The 11,705-nt window shown below is 37.1% G+C and overlaps 1 non-coding gene across 1 annotated transcript; it reads right to left on the minus strand.

The window, feature by feature from the left end:
* Nucleotides 1-11,221: 11,221 nt before the first annotated feature.
* On the minus strand, nucleotides 11,222-11,328 carry LOC141709854 (small nucleolar RNA R71). Its single transcript, XR_012570410.1, has one exon. It is a non-coding gene; the product is annotated as a small nucleolar RNA R71 (small nucleolar RNA).
* Nucleotides 11,329-11,705: the final 377 nt, after the last annotated feature.

An 11,705-nucleotide genomic window follows, 5' to 3' on the forward strand; every position in this document is an offset into this window, starting at 1 on the left:
TATCCAGAGATTCTCAAAAAAAATTCCAAGCATCATGCCCCCATGAGGAATAAGATTAGGGGCAAACCTTGAATGTGATAATCAGGGAGGTCATAATTAAGATATAAGGAACCCAGAATATAATGAAGTGGAAAATGAGGATTTTAAATTAAAAGATGACCCCAATTATGGGGAGTAGGAAAAAATATTTAGACTGAGAAAACAGAAGTCGAGCAAGATAGGAAGAACCAGGATGGTACTCCTATTGGACAATCCATGGACCTGCCTAAAACAAAACTTATACTTTTACCCCTAACCACCACCTTGAGGAAACAATGTGGTGTGAAATTCTTTCAGGACCTTTAAGTCGCTAAGCTCTCAGAGTTCCAAGGGAATAGCTGACCCAGCCGAGGCAAGAGCCTGGCTAAAGGAAATACAGGAATCATTTGAGATTCTAAATGATTGACGAATCACAAAAGACTGTTTTGTCACTTACCCTCCTAAGAGAGAGACCACCCACTGGTGAAAGACAAAGAAAGGCACGGAGCAAGAGGTTATGATAAACTGATTAAAGTTCAGTCAAATTTTTTTTGAGAAAGTAAATTCGAAGGTTATGGAGATAGTGTAAAAGCTTTAAGAGCCAGAACAAAGGCGGACAAATATGATGAATTATGAATCTAAGATTGTAAAAGTTGTCAAGATTCGTCCGGAGGACAAGAATCCCAGAACGACGTGATGTTTGAAGTCAATGATTAGTGATGTGAAATGATTGTAAGAGAAAGGAAAATAAAAAGAAACTAAAGTGGAAAGGAGCATAAAGGCAATAGAGTTTGAGGAATGATAAGGGAGTCGGGTATGAGGAATCCCTAAAGACTCGTAGTAATAGAAATAGAAAAGTATATGATCGTCAGGATGAGGATGATTCACCATGAGTTAAAGTTGATGGTTGAAGGCATAAGAGATATATATGTTGTACCCCCTTTAAGTTGGAAGGATTCGGGGAAACCTTGAGATAGTTCGAAGGATAAATAATGAGACGCAGATAGACTGAGGAGACAAGAAAGTAAGAAATTAGGAAAATTGGATGAAGGAAGTGACCTTCAAGAATGTGAAGTGTAAGACCGGTGGCATGATACCCAGAAAGGGAGACGCCAGGTATGAGAGATATCCCAATATTGAGATGACTGTTGAGATAAACAACAAGAGTAACTAAGGAATTATTAAGAAGAAGTTCACGTTGAACACGACCAATATCTTCCAGAACATCCTTGTTATCGTTACCAAATTAGGCATATACTATCGAGGTGGGAATGATTGAATAAGACACCTGTATCAGGGATATATGACTTGATTTATCCATGGAAGGATGCATGTACCTTTTTAAAGGTGGAATTAAGGATAGAACATCGGTAACTTAAAATGAATCCTAGGGGAATGCATAAAGGTTGGCATTTCACCCTTAATAGGGACATTATGAGTTGGGTAGTATGGAACGAAGGATTAAGATAACAACAACCTTTAAAGATCAGTAGAGAAATTTTTCTGAAATACATAGGCAATGGTTCTAGTATTAGTAAATGGTATTTTGATATGCCCAATACCTAGGGAATACAGGAGGAATGATTCAAGGATAACCTTAGAAGTTTTACAAGGAGAATGGTAATATTCAAAGTTCTCAAGAATAGAAATTTTGATTAAGGAATTGTGACGTAATTATAATAATGCCAAGTGGGGCACATGTTAAACCATGAGAAAGTATAGATTGAACCCAACGAAGGTCAAGAATGGTGAAAATAAGAAGGAACCAAGATAAGAGACGTCCTAAGTATGATCGAGAGTTAGTCGTGACAATGATTAACCTCTAAAGACTGAGGCAATAACTTATGGAAAAATGGTGGTATTTTTTTTTACTCATCAGATTTTAAGAAAAACATCTTCATACAAGCAGTGATTGGAAATGAGGTAGAAAATTTAGTTGGAGATCGTTCAAACGACATTGATTGTAAGGAAATTTTACTATCAGGAAAGGCCAAAGAGGTGGCCGACACTTTAAGTGTAAGAGAGCAATTATAGGCGCTCGAGCCAGAGGAATACAGTGATGATGATTGAAGCTGTAAAGGTTGTATTATGGTTTGGAAGATTGACATTCCTTCTGATGACTGTGCAATACCCAACCGTAATAGTAGTTGGTAAAGGTTTAATTCGTGTAATCGCCATGAGCGGGCTATCTATCTTAGAAGGTCCTATCTTGAGAATAATCCAGGACCATGTTTCAAAAAGGACTAAACGAACCTTTGAATTAAGTCTTCTATTGAAGGCATATGATTAAGAATGGTATTAACCTGCTATCGTTGCTTTGATTGAAACTCTTCTGCAATTTTATCTGCTTGATGTCATGAAAGTACGTCAGGATCTGGAGTGTTCTTAATGAATTATGAATGGGGATTATGTTAACTCCTTAGAAGAATTCGATACAACAGGTATGGACTCCGTATGGTTAGCTATTAAGATTCGAAGGAAAACGAATGACTACCGTAGGTCCGTTGTGGACTATAGTAATACATCAACGATTCTTTGAATAATGAGCCGATTACAACCGCGAGAGTTGTATGGTAATGAATGTTGAGATTGAGTACCACTAATCAGGTTGTGGTGATGTATAAGTTATCATTGATAGACTAATTAAGTCGATTATCTACCTATTGAATACTTATTTCTTCTTATCAATAGAGAGTCATATTACTATACGAGGAAGGTTGCAGTGCAAGCATAGTATTCTAGTAACGATGATGTCTAGAATGAGATCCCAGATTCGATTTTCGATGTCGAGGGAGTTTCAAAGGTGATTGTGTATAAGCTCGAGGAAGAGCATGGGTCCATAGAATGATGGACGAAATAGCAAAAATATTTAGGCATGTGAAATACGATGCTATAATACTTGATGTTGATATATATACGTTTATGTTTTGTTCTCCTATGATAAACCTCTATAGTTCAGGGGTAGATTCCAAGCCAGATATTTTATGGCAGTATATTTTATATATATACAATTGTCTTCAATTCGTTCTTTTCTCTCCTTTTCATTTCATATAAGCTGAGAAGAACAACCCTTCCAGAAGGGGAGGTATTGCCGAATGACTATCTATCTGTGTGATAGAAGCCTAGTAGGATACCACATATTGTTTAATTGCTTGTCAAGTACTAAAGACTGGCCACCTTCTGTACTAACTATGCAATAGAACAAGTGTTCATGATCATAGTGATCTCTCAACAAATTCCTTTACTTCTATATGATGGATCAAGCTTTCGAAGATAGAAGCAGCTAGAAAGGAGTAGTATCAGTGCGGTGGTATTCTGATTCTAACACGTTCGTGATACGAAGGTTGACGTGGTTATTAAAAGGTTATAGAACGCTAACGAGCAAAAGTGTAACCAGTATAGTATTATGTACGAAAGATAGTAATGACTACGAACTGGAAAAGAATGGGTAGTGAGAAGCAAAAGCTATAATGCTAGAAGCTATGATGAGAGCCGATGCAATAGACTTGAAAGAATTTGGAATGACCACTTAACGCGGATTAAGTTATCTCACGATAATCGATCGTATGTCAGTATCGAGGTATCGCCTTATGAGATCCTTGAGGGAAGACAATGTCGATCTCCCTTATGATAGGATGAAGTTGTAAAGCACAAGATGCTCGGACCCATAGTAGTTCAAAGGACCAAGGATATAATAGATCTAATCAGAGGACGACTGGTAGTAGCCCAAGGTAGACATAAAAAGTATGTTGATTTGACACGAAAGGACAAGGAATAGGAAATAGGGGACCTAGTAATGTTAAAGGTATCCTTTGGAAAGGATGGATGAGGTTCGGAAAGAAAGGAAAGCTAAGCCCACGAATTGTTGGACCCTTTGAAATATTAAGACGTATTGGGAAATTAGCATATGAGCTAGCTCTACCCCCGAATCTGTAGCAAATTCATAACGTGTTCCACGTATCAATGTTAAGGAAGTATAATTCGGATGCCAGACAAATAAGGGCATATGAGCGCATAGACATGCAACCAGACGTAACCTATATGGAGCAACCGGGAAAGGTTATAGATTAAAAAGGAACAAGTGCTTGGGAGAAGGGCTATCAAACTAGTCAGAGTTTGATGGTAGAACCACAATGTGGGAAGATTGACTTGAGAGTTAGATATTGCAATGCTAAGAAAGTATCCCTATTCATATTTTTTCCTGATTCCGGGATGGAATCCTTTTTAGGAGGGGAGACTATAATAACCCCAAAATTTTTGAACTTTTAATAACCCTTATGAATAGTATTTTGCTGATTATGCTGAATAAGAAAACTTTCCATGCCACACTATGTAGGGGTTCTTCTATTGTTATTCTGAGATCTTATTAGTACTTTATATGGGATATAAGTGTTTGTAAAGATCGTCAGAATCCAAATTCGAAGACTTTGATTTTTCCCGAAAATCCACCAGATTCCGAAAAAATTGGGTATAAGAGAATAAGATAAAAAGGATTTAAATTCAAGGATTATAAGAGAGGATCATAAAAGGAATATAATGTATTGAGAAAGGTTAAGGGAACCCAAGTAATGAGATCCCGGGTATGATCCCTCAAACGATAAACGAGAACGAAAGTTAAGCCGACCGTATAACAGATCAGCGGTCATTAGCCAAGTAATTAGAAGCTAATCAAAGAGGTTAGTGAGGATGATGTCATCAAACCAATAAGAAGAGGACAAGCATGGGAAGATGACATAAGATTGATGACCTAAGCATGACCAAAAATAAAGGAAGTGTGGTTGATTATTAACCACACAATTTTACATGGTTAAAAGGGTAATTAAACAAAACAAAAACCTAGCAACCAAGCAAAACAAATCACAAACACAAAAACACATCTTAACTTCATTTCAAGCAACAAAGCTCTCGGCTTTTCTTCTTTTTCAAAGAGGAAAATTTCAAAATCCAAGATCCAACCATTGTTAAATTGCAAGGTAATTATCCAAGGTTCCTTATGATTAGTTATGGCTATCCTAGGAGTTTAAGCTCCAAATTCCTTCACAATCTCTTTCAATAAATCATTTAAGAAGAGAGTGAATAGTGTTTTCAAGAAATTTAAATTGTTTGATCTTGTGGTTTTGGTTAGATTAAGCTTTGGTAAGGACTTTCAAGGGTGATTCCAAGCTCCTTAGTTACTCTCACTCACCAAGGAAGGTATAATCTCTTAACCTAGCAATGTTATTGAATATTAAGAGCTTATTATGAGTAGGATAGTTCATGAGAAGCATGGTGATTGAATATGTAGAGATTAGTTGGTTTTGTGATGTTTTTGGAGTTGTAAATCTTGGTTATTAGTTAATGAACTTAAGAATAGTTTTAGTTCATGTTTGAGATTAATATAAATTGGAAAACTTGAGGTGTTGGGGCTATTGTAGTGATGTATGGATGAAGTTTGGTTGTATGGTTGAATTGTGGTTGGTTTGTGGTTGATATGAGGTAGAATAAAAATTGGTAATCGCATAAACATAGCCGTCGTAATGTCCGATTTACTTTAGACTGTTTTTGTTCTTAACATCAGGACCGTTTTAAGTAACGGCGTTTCGCGAAAGAACCATTACCCCTCACCTTACTTTGAAACATTGGTTAAAGACCTTAAATGACTAATTGGAGTATGAAACATTTATGTAAAGTGTATTAGGCAGTTGTTAAGGCACTCTCGAAAGAATCGCCTTAAAAATCTTAATGGTTAATTTATTAAAAATGTTGGAGCCGAGGGTACTCGAGCGACTTAAGAGAATTGTTGAGCGCAAAGCGAGCGTTAGAGTCTAATTGGTTAAAGTATAGATTCATAAGCGACTTTGGTTTAATTCCAACTTATATGTGGTTTATAGGTTACCAGACTCATCCCAGGACTTTTACCACCCCCAGTCGCTCAGGCAAGTTTTCTACCCGTTATACTGTTATTGTGATATATACATATGTATATGCATTATCTTGTGATAGATGCATGATGGTTAATTATCAAATCTTGCGATATATTGGAGCATGTGATATGGTATATATGCATGTCTATTTCATAATCTTGATATATATCTGTTGATTCAAATGCTTATTAGTTGCATAATACCTATGCTAGAGATAAGCAATAATTTGCATATACCCTTAGTATAGGGACCCAAAGGTGAACATTTTCTAAAACCGGGAGTCGATGTTCCCGAGTATATTATATATATTTATATATATATATATATAGTTTTCAAAAATATGAATCGAATAAGGTTTATTCGATAACTTTATTTTAATAATGAATATTATTTTGAATATTCATTCGAGGACATATGACTCCGTTTATTTTATTAATGAATATTATTTTGAATATTCATTCAAGGACATATGACTCCGTTTATTTTATTAATGTATATTATTATTTGAATATTCATTCAAGAACTTATGACTCCGATTATTTACTAATTATTATTCTTTATTTTATTAAAGAATAATGTGTCGATAATCAAACTCACTTTTGATTATTCAAATAAAGATAGTACTTTCGTATAAGTATATTTTTGGTTATTTAATATTCATTTCAAGTATGAGTTTTAAAACTTCTACTTCAATTATTTTTATAAAGATTATTCTTTATGGAAATATTATTTAAATAATAATATTCAGATATTTTCTAATATATTGGGACTGATTTATTTTATTAAATCAGCATCACTCCAAACATTCTTAAAAATGTTTTCGAGTCTTCAAAATGATTTTCAAGGTTAGGGCGGATCCCAAAACTCATTTTTATATTTAAGATCCTCCTTTCGAAGGGGATTTAAATACTCGCTCAAAACCTGAGAGATCCGGCTCTGTGCTGTATTTTATATTCGCAACAAGGTGGCTATTTTGATAAAAGAGTTTTTGATTACTTACCCAACACTCGGGAAGTAAAATTCTTGGAATAAGTTAATCCATTAACAGGCATCGCCTGGGAAATATCGGTGAGTTTTCCTTTCCAACTAGATACGACTTCTTGGTGGAGCCGTATCAATAAGTTTCTACTTGGGGAAAGTGGGGACGAGCTTTACGTTTCAGAGTCATGGATTTCATCTGAACTAGGAATGGCGTAAGTGGTCGAGTGGCGCCGGCCCATCCTTATTATATTGGCCCAATTGGCCTGGAAGTTCCGCTAAGACGGTCAATTCCTTAGGAGTGCAGTGTTCGGTTGACAAGTAAATCCGACAGGTTCTCCTCTACATGTAGAAAATGGTGGGGTTGCACTACTGCGACTGATCATCGTGAGTGGTCTTCCTGGCGCGGCAAACTCCCATAATGAGTTCATCATCCAGTTGGATATTTCTGCAACACTACCCAGAGCACTTCGATAGAAAGGCTACGGCTGGGCGATTGTTGAGTGTTGGCAGGGTCGAGTTTTTAAAATGATGTTTCCATCAAATGAAGTATCTCGTAACTTTGTTTCTTTTGAATGATATTTCAAAGATTGATTCTATACTAGTTATGCCTTGTAGTCTCATCTATGTGATGAACTTTTGAAACTAATTATAACTTGAACGGTGGTAGTTCAAGTAGTATTCGGAAAAGATATAAGTATATTGGAGTATCTTGTAACTTCATCTTTTAAACTTATATCTAGTAAATGATTACCTTGTGCATGTCAAAGATTTTCAGAAAAACGTTGAGACAAGGTTAGATATATGAGATCACCTTGGAACGATATTTTTATACAGTTATAAACTGGAACTCTCTGGATGTTATACATGTCAGAGGATTTCAAATATTGTGAAAAGTATATATATATATATATGTATATATATATATACTGAATATTTTGTGACTTGGTCGCATTAAGATATCAGCTTGGTTCATTTCTTTTGACCAAGACTTTCATGAGTACTATGAGAATGCTCATATATTGTTAATCATTATACATATTATTTTGGTGGGCTTGTTGCTCACCCTTGCTTTCTTCTTTTATCACACAACAACAGATAGAAAAGATGAACAAGACCAAGCCTCCAATTCGCAAGCAGTTAGAAAACGTTCCGCAGTTTTCTGGAAGCGTTGTTGCCGCTGTAGCTGAGGTAGGAGCTACCAATAGGCTAGGTTTTCAACTATTGATGAACCAGACTTATGTATAATATGAATTGTAATAATGGCAAGGAATATGTAAATTATTCAGAAACCCTTTTAAGGTGTAACGGTTTATAATTGTGGAATAAAATGACTTGTGTTATTTTTGGTATTCATCTCTGAGACTATAACTTGTGGTGTGTGTGTGTTTATATTATGGGGTCACAGTACTCAGTAGTTGGTTGACTGTTAAGATTAAGTATTGATAAGGGAAATGGAACTCGTGACAACCCGAATCCCCGCCCCAGATTTGGGGGTGTTACATGAAGTGCAACTCCTTTCGGTTGCGTGGGCGCAACAGCTTGTGGTGGAGGCATGACTCCTTGTGGTTGTATTGACGCATCAGCTTATGGTGGAGGCATGACCCCTTGTGGTTATGTTGGCACAACAACCTGTGATTGCGGCCGTGCATCATTATGAGTATTGATCTTTTGTCGATTTGTCGGCCATTGATATTCTCCATTATTGTCGATATGTGAGTTCTTGAGTATTGCTTCTACTTCTCCAGCTGTCGCTCCTGCGATCATCATCTTCATTTTCTTTTCCCTTCCTCCCATATTTAAAACTTTTATTGGTTCTTTCTAAGGAAGGGTATTTATTGCTGCGAGGCCTTTCTTCCCTTGTAAGTGTTATATTGGTTCGTCCATTAGTCTTTGTCTCATGCTGATCATTCTTTTGCATTTCCTCAATCAACTTCTTTAGATCCTCGTCACTTAATTGTATGCCAAGACTTTTCTTCAAACGAGATAGTCTCATTCGTTGTTTTTCAATCTCTAAGTCATAGCGACAGATCTCGCTATGAGTACGTCCTGGGCGATGTGCACGGGGGATTATCCTCCGTTCTTGATTTGGCTCCGTACGGAGCCTCTGTTCATCATCTTTGATTTCCACAATCGGAACGTCCTCAGTGTATTGCAAGCGACGGGGTGTTACCCCATGAAAGCGTCTGTCGTGGGACACACGACCTTCCTCATTTTGCTCCTCCTAATTCTCCTTGGAATTTTCTCGAGCAGAGGCTCTCTTGGAGAGATGGTTATGAGAATAACGTTCATCTTTCCTCTTCTCACTTTTTTCAATGGAACTTAGTTTTTCTCCAAAGCGATTGAACATATCGCCCATGCGATAGAGTTGTTCCATTACGTTGGTGTTGCTGATGAGTACTGGTGGTGTTTCGCTAACCAGCAGAGTTCCATGCACATCATAACATCCATCCTCATGTTGTTTGAAGCATCCATCCTCATGTTGATCTTGATCATAACGTCTATCTCCATGATGCTTGAAGCGTCCATCCTCTTGTTGATCTTAATCATAGCGTCCATCTCCGTGCTGCTTAATGTTGAGTGTCATTTAAGACACTTTATTATGCTCTAATAAGCTTTGAATTGGTGTATTTGTACTCAAGTTGTTATGTGTGTTAATATGTTTTCTAGTGTTTTTGCATTTCAGGAACTATTCAGGTAATCAGGTGAATTAGCATTGTTTTGGTGCTAATTTGGTGTCCATGTGGTGTTGGAATAAAAGCTCGTGGAAAGCCGACTCGAAGCAGCAAGTTTTAAGAAGAAATCTGAGTTTTTCCCATAAGGATGACACGCCCGCGCTGTGGTAGTGCGCGGCCACGCAGGGGTTCCAGAAATGCAGCGCGCCCGCAATTATAGCGCGCGGCCGCGCCGAGGCTGAATTTCAGAATCCTGTTTTTATTACAATTCTAAAAGGGAAGCTTCCAAATTGTTGAGGGCTACTATATATATTCATATTAGGTCATTTTTAATAGATAACAAGTCAGAGACGGACCAGAGTGTAAGGAGAAGACGACAAGAGACGTTTAGCACAATTCAACAAAGGCGAAGATGATCTAGTTTATTCTTGTGAATCTTTGTTTTGAGTTGTAATTTGGATGCTTGTTTCTTATTTTGCTGAACCTATACTCTTGTTTGTACTTGGTTTTATTTATTCGTATAAAGACTATATTTGTTATATCATGTTTTCATCGGAACCCACGTTGATGATGAATCCGATTATGGGTTAATCATTATCGTGGGGTTCTAGCGGATTTATTTATGGATTTTTTTGGTTAAATTTGTTTGATACCTTAGTATGTGGTGATTGTATGATATCCTAGTATTGGTTCTGCGTATTCGTCTTATGAGCATCGCGAACTTATAAGATAGTGTGTTAATTCTTAATGAAGCGAAAGTGAATTTAAGGATTTAGAACTTGCCATGATAGCATAGGTTCATGTATTTGTTATGCATGATTCGTAGGTAATTTTAACCATCTTACTTGTCCTATGTAATCAAGGTAGATAACTTGTGCTTAAACTGTTATGTTATCAAATTCTATAGACATATAGGGTCTCAATATAACCGGTACCTATTTAGCATCTATCTCTTTTATGGATGTCTGGTAGAATGGTACTCGTGCAACGAAAGTTGATGTTTATCAGTTTTGTTTTATCTGATTAGTGTCATCACCATTGCATGCTAAGGTTAAGAATAATGAGGCTATTGAATGAAGTATTTAATGAAGTTAGAATCCCATGTTTGTCATATATATAAATTCAGTCAATCTTATTCTCGTAGTTATAATTGTTAGCATAATTCTTAGTGATAAACACTCTAAATTTGTTATCATCTTAACATTGGATAATAACCATACATTGTTTCTTAGGTGCATAAATTAGATAGTTAACCAATACAGTCTCTGTGGAAATGAACTAGAAAAGATTCTATATTACTCGCGAACTCGTATACTTGCGTGTATTACTAGCATCATCAGACCAGCCATCAGGGCTAACACTTTTGAGATCAAGTCAAGCACGATCAAGATGATACATAACTCAGTTCAGTTTGGGGGTTCTCCTACTGAAGACCCCTACATGCACAACATGGATTTCATCGAGATCTGTGACACATTTAAATTCAATGATGTGACTGAAGATGCCATCAAGCTACGACTCTTCCCATTCTCTCTGAGGGACAAAGCTAAGTGCCGGTTACACTCTCTACCAGCAGGGTCTATCATAACTTGGGAAGATCTTGCTCAACAGTTTCTCACTAAATTCTTCCCCATGGCGAAGACTGTAGCAATCGGGAATGCTCTTACCCAGTTCGGGCAGCAAACTGGAGGATCTCCGTGTGAGGCTTGGGATCGATATAAGGAGATGCTAAGGAAGTGCCCACACCATGGCATGCCTGATTGGATGATTATTAACTGCTTCTATAATGGATTGGGTCCTACTTCTAGGCCCATGCTTGATGCAGCATCAGGAGGAGCCTTGTGGGCTAAGAGCTACGATGAAGCCTATGAACTTATTGAACTGATGGCTGCTAATGAGTACCAGAATCCTTCCCAGAGACTGACTCAGGGGAAAGTAGCAGGAATTCTGGAGTTGGACACAGCAACTGCTATCGCTGCCCAACTTAAGGCTTTGACAATGAAGGTGCACACTTTAGCTAATTATGGAGTTAATCAAATCATTAGTGTCTGTGAGCTTTGTGCTGGTGCCCATGAGACTGATCAATGCGTAATTTCTAGTGAATCAGCTCAGCTCGTGAGCAACTTCCAGT

This window comes from Apium graveolens, chromosome 2, assembly GCF_009905375.1.
Source record: "Apium graveolens cultivar Ventura chromosome 2, ASM990537v1, whole genome shotgun sequence".
In the NCBI taxonomy this organism is placed as follows: Eukaryota; Viridiplantae; Streptophyta; class Magnoliopsida; order Apiales; family Apiaceae; genus Apium; species Apium graveolens.